This window comes from Eptatretus burgeri, chromosome 2 (genome assembly GCF_056783735.1).
Source record: "Eptatretus burgeri isolate ZD-2024b chromosome 2, Ebu_testis_v1, whole genome shotgun sequence".
Classification (NCBI taxonomy): domain Eukaryota; kingdom Metazoa; phylum Chordata; class Myxini; order Myxiniformes; family Myxinidae; genus Eptatretus; species Eptatretus burgeri.
Genome location: NC_140962.1, coordinates 6,693,986 through 6,709,147, shown reverse-complemented (window position 1 = coordinate 6,709,147; position 15,162 = coordinate 6,693,986). Strand labels below are relative to the sequence as shown.

The window sequence follows — 15,162 nt, the reverse complement described above, 5'->3', positions numbered from 1 at the left end:
CACACCACATGTTCATCTTAAGATTGCGGGATAATCTCATACCAGGAGTTTCAACCAGAAAGACATCTGCCCAATATCCAGCAAAGGGCTTCACGAATGTAAAGCTATTAAGATTATAAATGTAAATATTCTGGTCGAAAGTAAGCTGCTTTAGAAATCAAAGTGTATAACACTTCATTGGAGGAATGTGCTTCCAATGTTTACCCAGTCTAGTTATTTTCCTCAGGTCCCAATGATACACTACTCAACAAAAATGCTGCACTCAGGGTTGAAAACTTCTTTAGTTGGCACCACACATGCACTCATCCGGTTGTTGAGAACATGGTGAAGGATGATTCATCTAACACACTTCTCTACTGCTCGGAAGTCCATTGCCTGTTCTCTTTGCACCACTGGACTCACAAATGTGCATTGCCAGGTGTGATGAGTGGTTTGTGCACTGCAACCTGAAAATGGTATCCCACTCTGTGGCGTTCTCGGCAGACCGTTTTTGATGAAACTGGCTGCTCGCACCCCAGGTTGAAATTTACAGTTGATTTTGTTGATCTGCATGTGCTCACCTGCTTTGCCTTGCACTTCAAATTAATGCACAGATATCACAATCCTGGAGTATGCCATTCCTCCCACTGTTCCCCTTTGCTGATGATGTCTTTCCCTCGGAGTTCCATGCCAACATCACCGTAGACACCATTGCTCGTGAATGAACATCAACAAGTTGAGCTGTCTTTATCACTGAAGCTCCTGCCAAATGTGCCCCAACAATCACCCCTCTTTCAAATTCACTGATGTCTCCTTTTGCAGCCTAACTAGCCATAATTATAGGCAATGGTTCACATAACTGGTACTCAGGTACTCATGCGCGGTTAAAAAAACAACTACATGCGTACTTCAAAGATGCTCAAAAAACTCAAAAGAGTTCCAGCACAACAGAGGCTTTTGATGGAAGGTTTTCTCATCTAGTATCGATAAGATTCTTCCGTGATAATTCTGAAAAACTGAGATTTCAAAATATAAGTGCACAAAATTAAGTTTATAAATTATAAGATTACAAGTTATGTTATAACTTGTAACTTAAAAGATTAAAAATAAAAAGATCGATCTGAGGAGAACACATGAGCGAAGAGGGAGAAGAGGAGGTTTTCGTAGCTCGTGTCGGTAAGATTCTTCCGTGATAATTCTGACAATTGATTTGCAGCGATTTCAAAATTTAAATGTACAAAATTAAGTTTATAAATTTAGACAATATAATATATAAACTATATTGTAAGTTTATAACTTTTAAGATTAAAAAAAAATAATTTAAGGAGACCAAGTTGGCGAAAAGGAAGAAGAGGAGGCTCAGGAGCATCCAGAACAACAACAAAAAAAGAGCGGTTTGTGAGTGTTTTGTCTGGAGTGAACGTTCTGAGAGACCACTTAGAGATATCAAATATCATATCGTACTTTAAAATATCAAAGTGTAAGATGCATACAAAGTTGAGAGCTGCATTAAAAATCGGAGTGGCGATTGTGAAAACAGACGAGCACGCAACAAGCTGACAAAAAATTTTTTTGTGAGCATCAAACCATTTCAGCTGGTACTCATTGGAGAACCTCATTAAAAAAAAATTGTGTGAACCCCTGATTTTAGTCAACCAGGCCTGTGCAGCATTTTTATACATGACCATGGGATGCTGGGATGTTATTTGCTTAATTAACACACGGACCACATCCCACACCTGTTGGAAGCCATTGCTTGGTGTCCCTAATTTACCCAGGTGTTTCCATTTTTTGTCCACTACCTGTATATGCCATGGCACCCATGTGCTAATGGTTTAAATTTAATGTGGTCTTCCTTTATAATATATTTTCTTCCTGCATGGAAGCATGGATCAACGATAATAGAAAACTTTATTAGTTTACTGGAGTAACCTGGTGTAAAGCAGAAAACAAGTTATGTTGGACAACTCCATTTAGAAAAAAAAAGAAAATGATTATAACCATGCAAATCCACTCAGGAGCTGTAATATCTCTTTTAGTCACGTATCTGTCAGTTTGTATCCTGCTCAGTGATTTTTAATACACAGCTGCGTTATTTATTTATATATATTTTTTATGTCAATGGACTATTTTCTAATTGGCAAAATTTAATAAATCACTTCTGCATATGGTTGATTAATTTGTTATGAAAGAAGATCGAATGCCTTTGAAGTAGATGAATGAATAGACAATCTATATATTACAAAAACTCTCATCTCGTATGTGTATATATATATATATATATATATATATATATATATATATATATATATATGTATATATATATGTATATATATATGTATGTATGTATGTATGTATGTATGTATGTATGTATGTTCCCGAAATACAGCCAAAACGGTACACGATAGGGCAAAAATTTTAGGACCACCTTACTCACCATTCTCCTGCGGTGTGCAGTATCAAGTTTTGTTCAAATCGGGCAACGAAAAAAATTATTTTAAAAAATCAATTCCCGATTCAGTCAAGTACTCTTCGGGAGAATTTGATCAATGCAAACAACCTCGGCGGTATAGTTCGCTGGAGCTATCTTTTTTACTTTCTTGAAAGTATTTATTTTAAAATCTCAAACATTTAGTATATTTTTATTTTCTTGAAATGATTTATTAAAAAATCTCAAACATTTAGTATAGACAAAGAACAATTTATTTTTAAGCATAAAATAAACATCGCCATTTTGATCTAATAGTTCCGTGTTCATTAATAAATAAAATTGTGTTTCGAAGATGACGCACAATAATTCTTCGACTTTCTTTTCTCAGTTTTTTTTTTTCACACTGACGCGCAATATCAAGTTTCGTTCACATTGGACAACGGAAAAAAATTATTTAAAAAATCAATTCCCAATTCAGTCAAGTACTCTTCGGGAGAATTTGATCAATGCAAACAACCTCAGCAGTATAGTTTGCTGGAGCTATCTTTTCTCTGGTTTTTTTTTTTTTGGAAATGATGTTTTATCAACTGCTGTCACAATGGGAACACAACGGATTCACGGGTCATCTAGTACCTATTAAATATTGGAATAAACGTAAAACTTAGTTGAATTTGCATCCAATTGCCTGTTAAACCTTCAATAGTGCTGTGATTTATGGAAATCGTTTATCTATTCAAGTGATAATTGCATCAGCAATATATATATATATATATATATATATATATATATATATATATATATATATATATATATATATATATATATATATATATATATATATATATATATATATATATATATATATATATATATATATATCTTCCATTTATGTGACATAGAGAGAGAAAGAAGGTCCATGTTTTTCACAGGTAACCTCAGATATTGCTGCAAGTAGGGAGTTATCCTTGACAAGATGATGTAATTCATGGTTGATTGGTGTTTTTGGCAACTAGAATGAAAAACTCAACAGAAATCGTTTGATCATCCCATGATGCAATGGGGGAATCATAATAGTTTATAAATTAGGTACAATTTAAATGTACCTTTTGGACGTTTACTGTTTTACACGTTTCAACCTTTGGACCTGTTTTAGAGCTTTTCAGATCCCTTTAAATCCCTCCAATGCTTTTGACCTTTATACCTTTAATATGCAAACCCCACCCACCCTCATTGTGGAGGGAAAAAGGGAGAGGTGAAGCCTTGGTCGACCCATGTGAGTATGTCTATTAATTACGTAATGTTTGCACATGACTTGGACTGTCAGTATACTATTATATTGGAATGCATGTTTTAGACCTTTAATTCCTTTTTGGACCCGATATATTCCAAACACAATTTAGACCCTTTTTAAACCCCATACACTCATTAAGACCCTTTACAACCCATATACCCATTTAAGACACTTTACACTGAGCTTAAATGTGCAGACTCCACCTTCCATCAGGGTGGGGATGGGGGGACGGACGTAAAGCCTCAATGGACCCATGTGAGTATGTCTTAATTATGTACTGTTGTAACGTGACCTGGACCGTAACTACATCTATTAAGTAAGTATTATTGGGCCATGCCTATGTCTATTAATTCCGTTACATACTTTAGACTCCTTAAACCCTTTCGAACACTTCATACACATTTAGACCCTTTTAGTAGGGTAAGAATACTGGTTCTGGCTCACTTTTCCCCATGTAAATGAATGGGGGATTTTCAGCCATGAAATTTTTCTTTTTTTTCCCCTGAAAAAATAAATCCCCTTTTTAGCCCAAGGTATATTTATTTGTCTCCCCTTTTAACCTGGAGCCTGGTGTTGGCTTAGTTGTTAGGGTGGCGGCTTGGGATCCCAGGGTCCTGAGTTCAAATCCCGTTGGCTGCTGAATTAACACCAGGGGGTTGACTCAGCCTGCCATCCTTCCGAGGTCGGCGAAATGAGTGCCAGTGTACTGGTCCCGGTGTATGCCCCGGTTAGAATAGGTGTACTGTATCCCTGTGTGTCGTAAGAGGCGACCAGGGTTGGTGTCAGGAAGGGCATCCGGCCATAAAACATTGCCTCAAGAAAAAGCCAAACCCCTGCACAGCAGGAAAAATGGCTGTAAAAACGGTCATTTTTTATTTCCCCTTTTAACCTAGGGGCTCTCATTCAAATAGCCCATACAACAAGATAAAGATTTGTTAAAGGTGATTGAAAGAAATATCTGAAACGTCTAAGCCCCGGGACACTCTTTATCAAATAACCAATGCATATTGTTTAGCTCACTCATTGAACCTATAAACATTTGTTCATTCTCAAATTCCTTCAATAGTTTAATTTTCTTTGCACAATAATCCCCATCTAAAATATTGAAAAACAAAACATTTGAATCTTTATATTTTTAAGATACCCCTTTTGTGCCATTACGAAATGATAAACTTCTCTTAATGATCTCATCTGACCACCTCCTGAGTTGCATATCATTTTGATATTGTAGTAAATTATTTTTCCATTGTTCAATTGATAACCATCAAATTTTTCAGTCCATTCAAACATATTTATTATTTTCTTTACATCCTCTAACTTATTGGTTTTTAAATTGATTCGCATATTTGTTTTATTTACCTTTGTTTTAGATATTTTTTTCAATAAGACTTATTTGATATTTTTCACATTCATTATGTTTTCCATTTTATATACCAAGACTGAGATTTTCTCCACTCTTTAGTTTGACTAATACTTGGTCTGACCATTTATATATTGTGAAAAACTCGGCTGAATCCCTTAAAAACCCTAACCCATCTTCCCATCGTTAAAACTTGTGTCCATATGGAACACAATCTATTCTATTCACTCTATCATACAATACCCATATGGAACACAATCTATTTTATACACTCTATCATACAATATCCATATGGAACACAATCTATTCCATTATCTAAAATAAATCTCTTATCATCAAAGGCCCCTAATGCCTTTTATTTACTTCTTCACTATATATCTTATGTTTATAACTTCTTATTGTATTCATTTTCCTATATTCTTCTTTCTTATTCATCAAACAATTATAATAATTTCTAAAAGTTATTGATTTCTTTATTACATATTTCTTTATTCCCTTTAACCTTTTATCAATCTGATCACCATACTTATAAGCATATGCCTTTGCTCTCAATCCAATAAACTCACTCATTACTTTTCCACCCAACTCATCCTTAAACTTACCAATAACCTTTACATTCTTTTTGAAAATAACTCACTCTTCTTACTAAAATTACTTGTATCATATACTCCAATGTTTTTCTTCATATCCTTATAAACATCGTCAGTTTTATATCTAGAATAAAACTATCGGTGTCCATATACAACAATGAAGCATTTTTCACCATACTCTTTCTTTAAATCATTATACAAATAATCATACATCAATATCTTTGATAAATCAAGAACTGCTGTTCCAATATAAATTGGTTTATCCATGACAATACTTTCCTTTTTCATATGAATAGCAGAAAAGTTCTCTGAAAAAACCTCTTCTCTCTCAAAACTTGGTTTATTTATCAATCTAGAAGCTTCTTTCCAAGATGTTGCAAATCTAATGTTTTGCCTGTTTCTAACATTCTCCATTGTCTTTCCAAAGACAGCATTATTCATCAATTTATAGAATTCCCCTTCAAATTTTACTTTTGTATTTGTTCTCATATCTGTATTGAATTTAATATACTTTTTCATCCAAGGACTTTGTTTAAATTTTAAAACTCTATGAATTTTAGCTACTCTCAACCCAGCAGATAAATATTGTCTCAAGTTCCTTTGATGCAAAACATATCCCTCTTTTATCATAGAATGTTGTTAATAACTTTTTCTGTTGATTTGCCTTTAATATTAAAACTTTTATGATAATCACTGAACCATTCTTTCTTTGGTGTTTCTTTCTCACATGTAAAAGGAAGGTGTTTATGCTTATTATGAAGATCACTCGGATACTTCAAATCAACTTCAAAATAATAATCTTCTTCTTTGCCATTCAATTTCTCTTGAGAAGAAATAACAATATTCATCAAAGCCTTTTCATAATCCTTTTCTTCCACCCACTCTCTAATTTACCATAAGGCAGAGATTGAGACATTGCCCATCCATACAAATTATTAGCATCAAAGTACATCAAATAATTACTATCTTTTTCACTCTCATAATTTGGAAGATATTTATTATTTGCTTTAGCATATCTTTTGAACATACTTGTGATATTCCACCTCTCTTAGACTTCTCAATCATCAAAAGCATATCTACATCACTGACTAAATCTATATCTTGTTTTGTCATTTTCAACATTGCACTCCAAGCTAAACCAGGAGCTGTGAAATAGTGGGCAGGATCTAATCCATAACAATTTTTATTATGACAGAGTGATCTAAAAGCTTCAAACACATCAGCTAACAATAAAACATCTGTTTTTAGATACAAATCATGATATTCTCCAAGGTTCTTTATCTTAAATATTTTCCAAATTTCTTGTGCGTGTTTATATTCCTTATCACTTATCTCTTCTTCATAAAGGTTATTATAGAAACTTTCTTTTGAAGGAAGTTGTGTTTCTTTAAATCTCATAAATGAATCCATATAACCATAAGGATAAATTCCCTTACTTGTAAGAATTTTCTCTTTACTTTGAATTTCTATTCCTTGTTTCAATTTCCTCTCCAGTTAGAATTCCCTCTTTAATCAGAATTTCATCTATAATCAGAATTTCCTCTTTAGTCAGAATTTCATTCTTTGTTCGAATTTTGTGTATAATTAGAATTTCATCTTCAGTAAGAATTTCTTCATTCATTTCCCCATTAATTAGAATTTCCTCTTTACTTTGAATTCTCTCTTTAATCTGAATTTCCTCTTTAGTTAGAATTTCCTCTTTTGGAAAGAATGAATTAAGATTTGGAAAAGAGCCCGTGGAGCTTAGATTTGATGCGAGGTTGGCTAGTGGCGTTCCCATAAACTTGTAAGAATCAAGAAACCTTATACGAGTTATAGGTTTTGTGAATATCATTTTGTAAATGAAATATACTTTTGACTTGTGTTTGTTATGGCAGAAATATTCCCTGGTGTTTTTGAAAGTTCATTTATAAATAGATGTGTATCATAGTTGGCGCTGTTGTGAAGAAAGACTGGAATAAAAGAAGGTAATTTATAATTAAGATTACAACAGGAATGAGCGGGACCTCTATATTTACCAGTAAGATGACAATGATCCCTAACTTTAGACTCCTCAATTTCCTCCTCACAAATATGACAGATATTGTTCTTTTCTAAATTCTAATTTTTCTTCTATGGTTAATTTCATCGGTTCATTTGTTTCTTTCATTAATTTAGTTAGTCTTATACAATCCTTTTCTAATCGTTTTACAAACTCTTGTGAAGCATTTTTCCACTATACTGTTCAAGTTTATTATACTTTTCTCCAACAGATGATTTGATATAATAACAGAAACCACAAGGAATATGTTTTGATATTTATTTGTATATGGTTCTTTTGGATTAGGAGAAGCAGTATTTATCTTTTAAGGATACACTCAAAATCAGCGTATATCACAAATGGGTGCATGATAGATTTATTATAATCTTCAAAGAAATCTTTTCACCAGGTTTAGGCATTGTAATTACAGCTGATTTATGATTACTACAATATTTTGAATGTTGTTCTAATCGTTCTTTTGTATGAAATGAATTAAGACATCGCACAAGGATATATTTTGTTTGCTGTTCTGAATACCTGAGAAGAGATTAATCTTGATAAATTATTGATGTATGTGTAATGTGAATTCTTTCCAACACTAAAATATAAAAGATCAATGTGTGTTTCTTCATTTTTATAGTTGTTTGAAATTTTTAATATCTGAACTTTGTTTGTATCCGTTAATCCATATACATTAATAGAAAGATTATTCTTTTTCTCAAATTTAGGAATATCTGTTAGTGGCATTGGGAAATTAAAATCTTTAATGTCCAAGGTATTCTCATATTTCATATATTGTTTTACTCTTTCTGAATTACATTTTGGTGGATGTAAGTGAGCAAGAACAGACCAGAGAAAACATTTATTGTCATTATTCTTAATATTAACAACTGCCTTCTTTTGTTTATTTCTTTTGGTAATTCAATATAAGAAGAAGCTTTAAGAGGGTTTGATTTTTAGAATGTATATATCTAAAAAGATGATTTTTTTAATATTGAATCCACTTCCTACCACTGTATTATCAACATCCTCCTCTTGTCTTGATAGTTCTTCATAAACCCCACTATTCAAAAAATCTTGAAATGATGTTATAAAATGAAGATCTGTCCTCATATAAGGAGTTTGTTCTTCATCTTGTCTTTTCATATTCATTTTCACTCCCATATAAAACTTTAAAGTTTTCATTTCTTTTAATGTCTTTTTAATAAATTTTTCAACATCAGGTTTCACTATTTCAATTGATTCAACTATTGATGATGGACCGGAGTTCTCCAAATTGAAAAATCCTGATTTTTATATGCCCTTTAAATGCCCCATCAGTGTTTTCAATATAATAGTCTCCCTTTACTTTAAACTCATTTTTCTTGTGTTTTTGTGATTGAAGATGCCTATTATAACTACTCTTCAAAACATCCTTTGAGCAGGTATCACAATGTTTTCTTTCCAACTCAAGAGGGGATATTTTGTGAAATAGATTAAATGTGTGTTTGTTGGTTCGGAGGTGTTTTCTATAATGTTTATATTCGTGATTACAAACATACGCAGTATGTTGTATTCACCATATTTATATAATAAAACTTTGCTTAAACTAAAAAATTTCTTGATGAAAATTTCGTTTATTTTACAGGTGAATCTGTGCTTAAACTAAAATTTTCTTGATGAAAATTTCGTTTATTTTACAGGTGAATCTGTGCTTAAACTAAAATTTTCTTGGTGAAAATTTCGTTTATTTTACAGGTGAATCTGTGTAAACTAAAATTTTCTTGATGAAAATTTCGTTTATTTTACAGGTGAATCTGTGCTTAAAACCATTTTATCCTCCAACTTTTTCACTTAATAAATACAATGTTTCAAGACACAAAGGACAAGTTTCAATCAATCTCTTCATTTGTTAAAGATGCTGAGAAATATGTCAAGGATGTAAAATTGAACAAAGATAAATATAACAACTATTGGATAAAAACAATTATGGTGGATATGATGAGTTCTTCAATTTACTTCAGTGGAAGGGCTTTTAGTATACCTGGAAGAACATCAATTAAGGTATCTCTAACAAAAGTTTCTCCTCTCCTTCTGGCAATATATTCAAAACTAGAAAAAGCAATGAAACAAGAAAAGGTATCAAAAAATAAAAACCTTATGGATGAAGCTTTAGAAAGAAAAGATAAGACCATCTGTAATATGCAAGGAGAAATTTGTATTTTTTTTCAACAACCCTAAAGATATAAATCCTGATGAAATAAAGGATGTTAATATATCAGGTGAAATGACATTTCGTTCAATTGTAGTTAAGGATCATTTTAAAATTACCTTTAATATAAAAAATGTAGCAGTTGAATCTGTTAATGAAAAAATGTATATCGATATCGATGGTAATGTTTTTTCTACTAATTAAATGAGCCAATATTCAACTGAAGATTTTGAAGATTATGAGAGTGATTATGATACCGAGAGTTTGCATTCAAACGATAGTTATGACACCGAGAGTTTGTGTTCAAATGATAGTTATGAAAGTATAGATGATTCTGAAAGTATCGAAGATGATATCGAAGATGATTTACTTTATAAATATGAATAGTTTACTCGATTTTGAGCCTCTTGAATTCCATGATTCTCCATATGACAAATTTGAGAATTGTCCTGCGTGTGAAAGACGGGGATTAAACACAGAGTCAAAAGCCTATAAACAATGTATATTCTGTGATTATCTTCTAATTAATGATAATCAAAAATATAAAAAGGAAAATAATTCTTTTAGATTTACACCAAAAATGAATTACTTTACAAGATTGATTCGAGAAATGAATGTAAAGAACGAGGGTGAGAACACACCTTTCCTTACAAGGGAAGAAACTGAACGTATTAGAGAAATGTTCAAAGGATTGTTGTTATATCTTATTCATGGATGTGATTTTCAGGGAAATATCAACACAAGATATTGCATAAATAAAATAATGGATTATCTTGAAATTAAAATTGAACTTAGGATAAAATATAGAATTTCGAAAAAAGCCAAGAATAAATTAAATAACCTGTTTTCCAAATATATAAATGAATGATTTTTTACCTATTTGGGAAAATAAGATAAAATTTGACAACCATAAAAATCTCCCAAATTCATTAAGATGCCTCATAGTTGGTTCAAGTGGATGTGGAAAAACCTGCTTACTTTTAAAGATGCTCCTCACTCCCAACTTTTAGATTATGATAATTTAATAATTTTCACAAAGTCGAGTTTTCAACCAGAGTATCAACTACTCTCACAAGGTTTTAATGCTGGTCTTCAAAAAAGAAGATATAATCGGTTTATTTAAACTTCAAAAAAACCTAAATGATTTTAACATTGAAGATATAATACAACTATTTTGTGATACACAGAGATGTAAAAGAAATCAAAACCGATAACTTGTATTCTGAGTGATAATACGGATGATATACCGTCTCCCCAAGATTTGGATAAATCCAAAAAGAACCTCGTTATCTTTGATGATTGTGTTAATGAGAGAAACCAAAAACGGTAATGGACAGCTACTACACAAGAGGGAGACATTCTTCTTGTAATTGTATTTATCTTAGTCAATCGTACTTTCAGCTTCCTCGTCGTTCCATCAGAAACAATGCTAATACTTTTATTTTATTCAAGTTAAATTCAATAGATATAAACAATTTTTGGAGAGACAATTGTTCTACATTATGTAGTAAAAAGGATTTTGGGGATTACATGAAACACACGACTGAAAAATATAAATATATTGTTGTGAAACAAGATGAGATATTAAATGATATTTTTCAATAAATAAATGGATGCCAAAGAAAGAGGAAGAAGATTTAGGGAACATCAAGAGTTGGTTTCAAAAGTTGTAAAACAGCAGGAAGACATAAAGAAGAAACGCAGACAGAAACTAACGCGCGAAGAAGCATTTGAAAGAAAACAAGAGAAATTTTTTAAACCACTTTTTAAAAACTTCCCAAGGAAAAATGAAAGATGTTTCCACATTTCCCACGGTAGAATATACTCTAAAAAACTTCAAATGTTAAAAGATTTCAGTCAAATGACGGAGGAAGAATTAGAGCATTTAGGAGAATTAGAATATGATGATGAAGGTTTATTTCAACAACTGGAAGAGATTAATCGACCCCCTGATTATATTGTGAATGCTCTTCAAAACAATGAATATTCAGCGGATTCAAAAACCAAAGCAGGACTCATTCCAACAGAACAATCAGCAATATTTCATCTTGTTCAAGAAAAGGTATTGATATTTAATGATGAATTAAGGTTCTTGGGTTCTGCTCAACCCCTGTTAAACTAACTCCAAGATTAATGTTTCTTCTCACAAAAGATGGAAGACAAGGTTCAACTGTGAGGGATGAATCAAAGTATATTGATAAACCATTGGATATGGAAAATAATGATGATAGAGTATATATTGATCTGCTGAACACTCTAAATTATAAGGTTATTCTTTCTAGTAAAAGTAGGAAGAATGAGAAGGAGAAACACATTATTCAGGCTTTAAGTATCCTTGGTTCAGGTGTTAGTTTTCTTCCAAAATGACCCATTGCAATTAGTTAATAGACTGTTATTGTTGTTAGGCAGTAAGAAGGCTGGAAATAACAATTGTTTTAATGAAGCATCAGCCATTTTAGACCAGTTGATGAACATGAAAATAATTAATAAATATCAATATAAAGACATTTTATCTCATATTAAATAAGATGAGAAGCACAATCCTTAGTTTCAATTTCACAACAAAGCGACCACACATCTTCATTTCCCATACCCACTACAACTTGACACAACAACAAAGAATATGAGGCATCTTTATTGTCCATGGAAACTTATAATACCTTATTTAATATAACCGAGAAAAAATGACAAGTTTAGTTATAATCCAGGAAGTGGATACAAAGCGATAACAGTCTCACCGGAGCATATGAGATTTCTCAAATATCTTCGAAATTGCTCGTCTTATGAAAGAACAGGAGTGATGAACCAAAAAATATTGTTATAAACATTCAAAACATACTTCAAAATCAACGATTAAAGTTAAAAATAACTACAAGGTTGATTTCACAATTGATAATTCATTTAGAGAGTTATTGGGTTTCTCCTCAAAAAAGATTGAAACTAATGGGACGTTTTACAGTGATAATGTCATTCAAATATCCTCAGGAATAAATTCGGTGTTAATTCACTGTGATTTGATTGATGGTGCTTATAATGATGGGAAAAAAACAAATACAATATTTTCATTCAGCGCATACTCAACCCCAATTGGTTATAAATTCAATATGGAACCCAAAAAATTTGGTTTATCTACCTGTGTCAGGAAAAACCATACACAGAGTAAATTTTAGGATAACCGACCAAGATAATCGTGTGATTTCTTTTAATGGAGAAGTTATATCCATCAGAATTCACCTACGTGAAGTTTTCCAATAAATAAATACGATGGTTATTTTGAGGAAACACGAGTTGGGAAAATATAAAATAATTACAGGGGATGGGATGTTCCTTTCCCCCATACTACAAGGGTGAAGGTATGTATCTTGGTAGAGGATACTATAAACCTAAGAGACAAAGAAATTGTTGGACATCAATTTAGAGGAGATGGGATAATTGATACTCTCATGGGTATTGGTTCAACTATTCTTAAACATAAAGATCTAATTGGTTCAACTGCTTCTGCTGTGGGAAATGTAGCAGGTGCCGTAAAGAGTATAAAAGATGCTCAGAAGGAATCTCATAAATTACAAGCAATAAAAGAAATTAAGAAAGGCAAAACTCAGTTGTCCCCCCAAGAACGACAGAAAATAATTCAAATACTTGGATCAGGGTTTCAAAAGTTTTAACATCTTTTTTTTTCCTAAATAAATACAAGTATGGAAGCAATTGATAGTATCTATGATTTGGATGATACTATTATTATCTCAAACTCCACTAAAAAAGAAGATTACTTCAAGGTAAATGCAATAACTGGAACAGACTGGAATACGAATGGTACAAAAAGTTTTGAAATAAATAATCAACAAACCTATTTGAATCTCTCCGAAAGTTTCTTGTTGTGTAAATTTAAATTCACTAAGGCTGGGAATAACATAAACGCTACACTTGTAAATGATTTCTTCTGGAAAATGTTTGATAGTGTGCGTTTGTATATTGGAACACAAGAAGTTGAAGCGGTTGATTATGTCTCTGCTGTATCTGAAATGATAAAATTTACACTCTATACATTCAGTGATAGAATGGGAAAGGGGTCTGTCGAAGGTTTTATTCCTGATATGTCAACGGGAACAAACACAGACCCTGGGTATACTCAAAGGAAAGGAATGTATAATGATGATACAAAAGCAGAAAATAGTTTTACTGTGGCAGTTCCTCTTAAAGGTATATTTGGATTTTTGTGATCATGATAAAGTTCTGTATGGCCTTAAAATTAGATTTCAACTACAAAGGAATGATAATGAAAATCGATTGCTTTTTGGTGTTGGTAGTGCTTTTGGTGATCAGAATAAATTTGTAATTGAGGAAATGAGTTGGTATATCAGTGAATATACTCCTAATCTTAAAACAGAAGAGATGTTGAATCGAAGACTTAACTCAAAGAAACCACTCAGTGTATCATACCTCAAAAGAAGATGTCAACACGTTAAACTCAATCAAACAACTTACACGTGGAATTTGGGTGTTCTGGAAGGAAAGCCACGATATCTGTGGATCATTTTTAAAAAGCCAGATGGTGATACTGCGACTGATAAGAATAATGCATTGAGTGATAATGCTAAGGTGAAACAACTTCGCGTTTCTCTAGATGGAACATTTTACCCACGAGATAGATTGGAAATTAATTGGGAAAAAAATGATTTTGCTGAAGCATACAAGTCTTACCAAAAGGTGTGTGAAAGTAATGAAGCTAAAGAACCTATTTTGGATATGACAGCATTTAAAAGTTTGTATACAATCTATTCGTTTGACCTGAGTGCTCAAAAGGAAACTATAAAGTCTAATCGAGTGGATACTTCCCTATACATTGAAAGAGGAGAGAGTGAAGAAGTTGATACATATTGTTTGCTTTTGGAAGAAACAGAATTGCAGATTAATACAGATAATGGTGTGATGATTAGTCTCACATAATTTTTTGTTAAATAAATGAGTGGCAAAGTACCAACTGGGGTATATGTTAATCAAATCAATCTTCATAAACTATCATCTTGTGTTCAAAATCAAAAGCCTTGTACGATTAACGTTAATACAATTCAGAGAAAAGGAGCAGTAAGAATTGATGTTTTCTCACAAGAGAACAGAGTTAAAATCTTGAATGACACTGGCTCACTTAAAATTAAAATGACAAAACCAATGTTGAAAAATATTCAATAAGAGGCAGTGGAGGATTTCTCCCATTTCTAATTCCTTTATTTGCTGGTTTAAGTGCGGTTGGAGCATTGACGGGTGGTATTTCAACAGCGGTGAAAACTGCCAACGAAAGG

At 32.2% G+C, this 15,162-nt stretch overlaps 1 protein-coding gene across 2 annotated transcripts in view; it reads right to left on the bottom strand.

Annotated features, from left to right (window-relative positions):
• The window catches only part of ITGB4 (integrin subunit beta 4), a 185,265-nt gene that overhangs the window by 106,137 nt on the left and 63,966 nt on the right, over nucleotides 1-15,162 (bottom strand). The gene's annotated exons all lie outside the window — the stretch shown is intronic.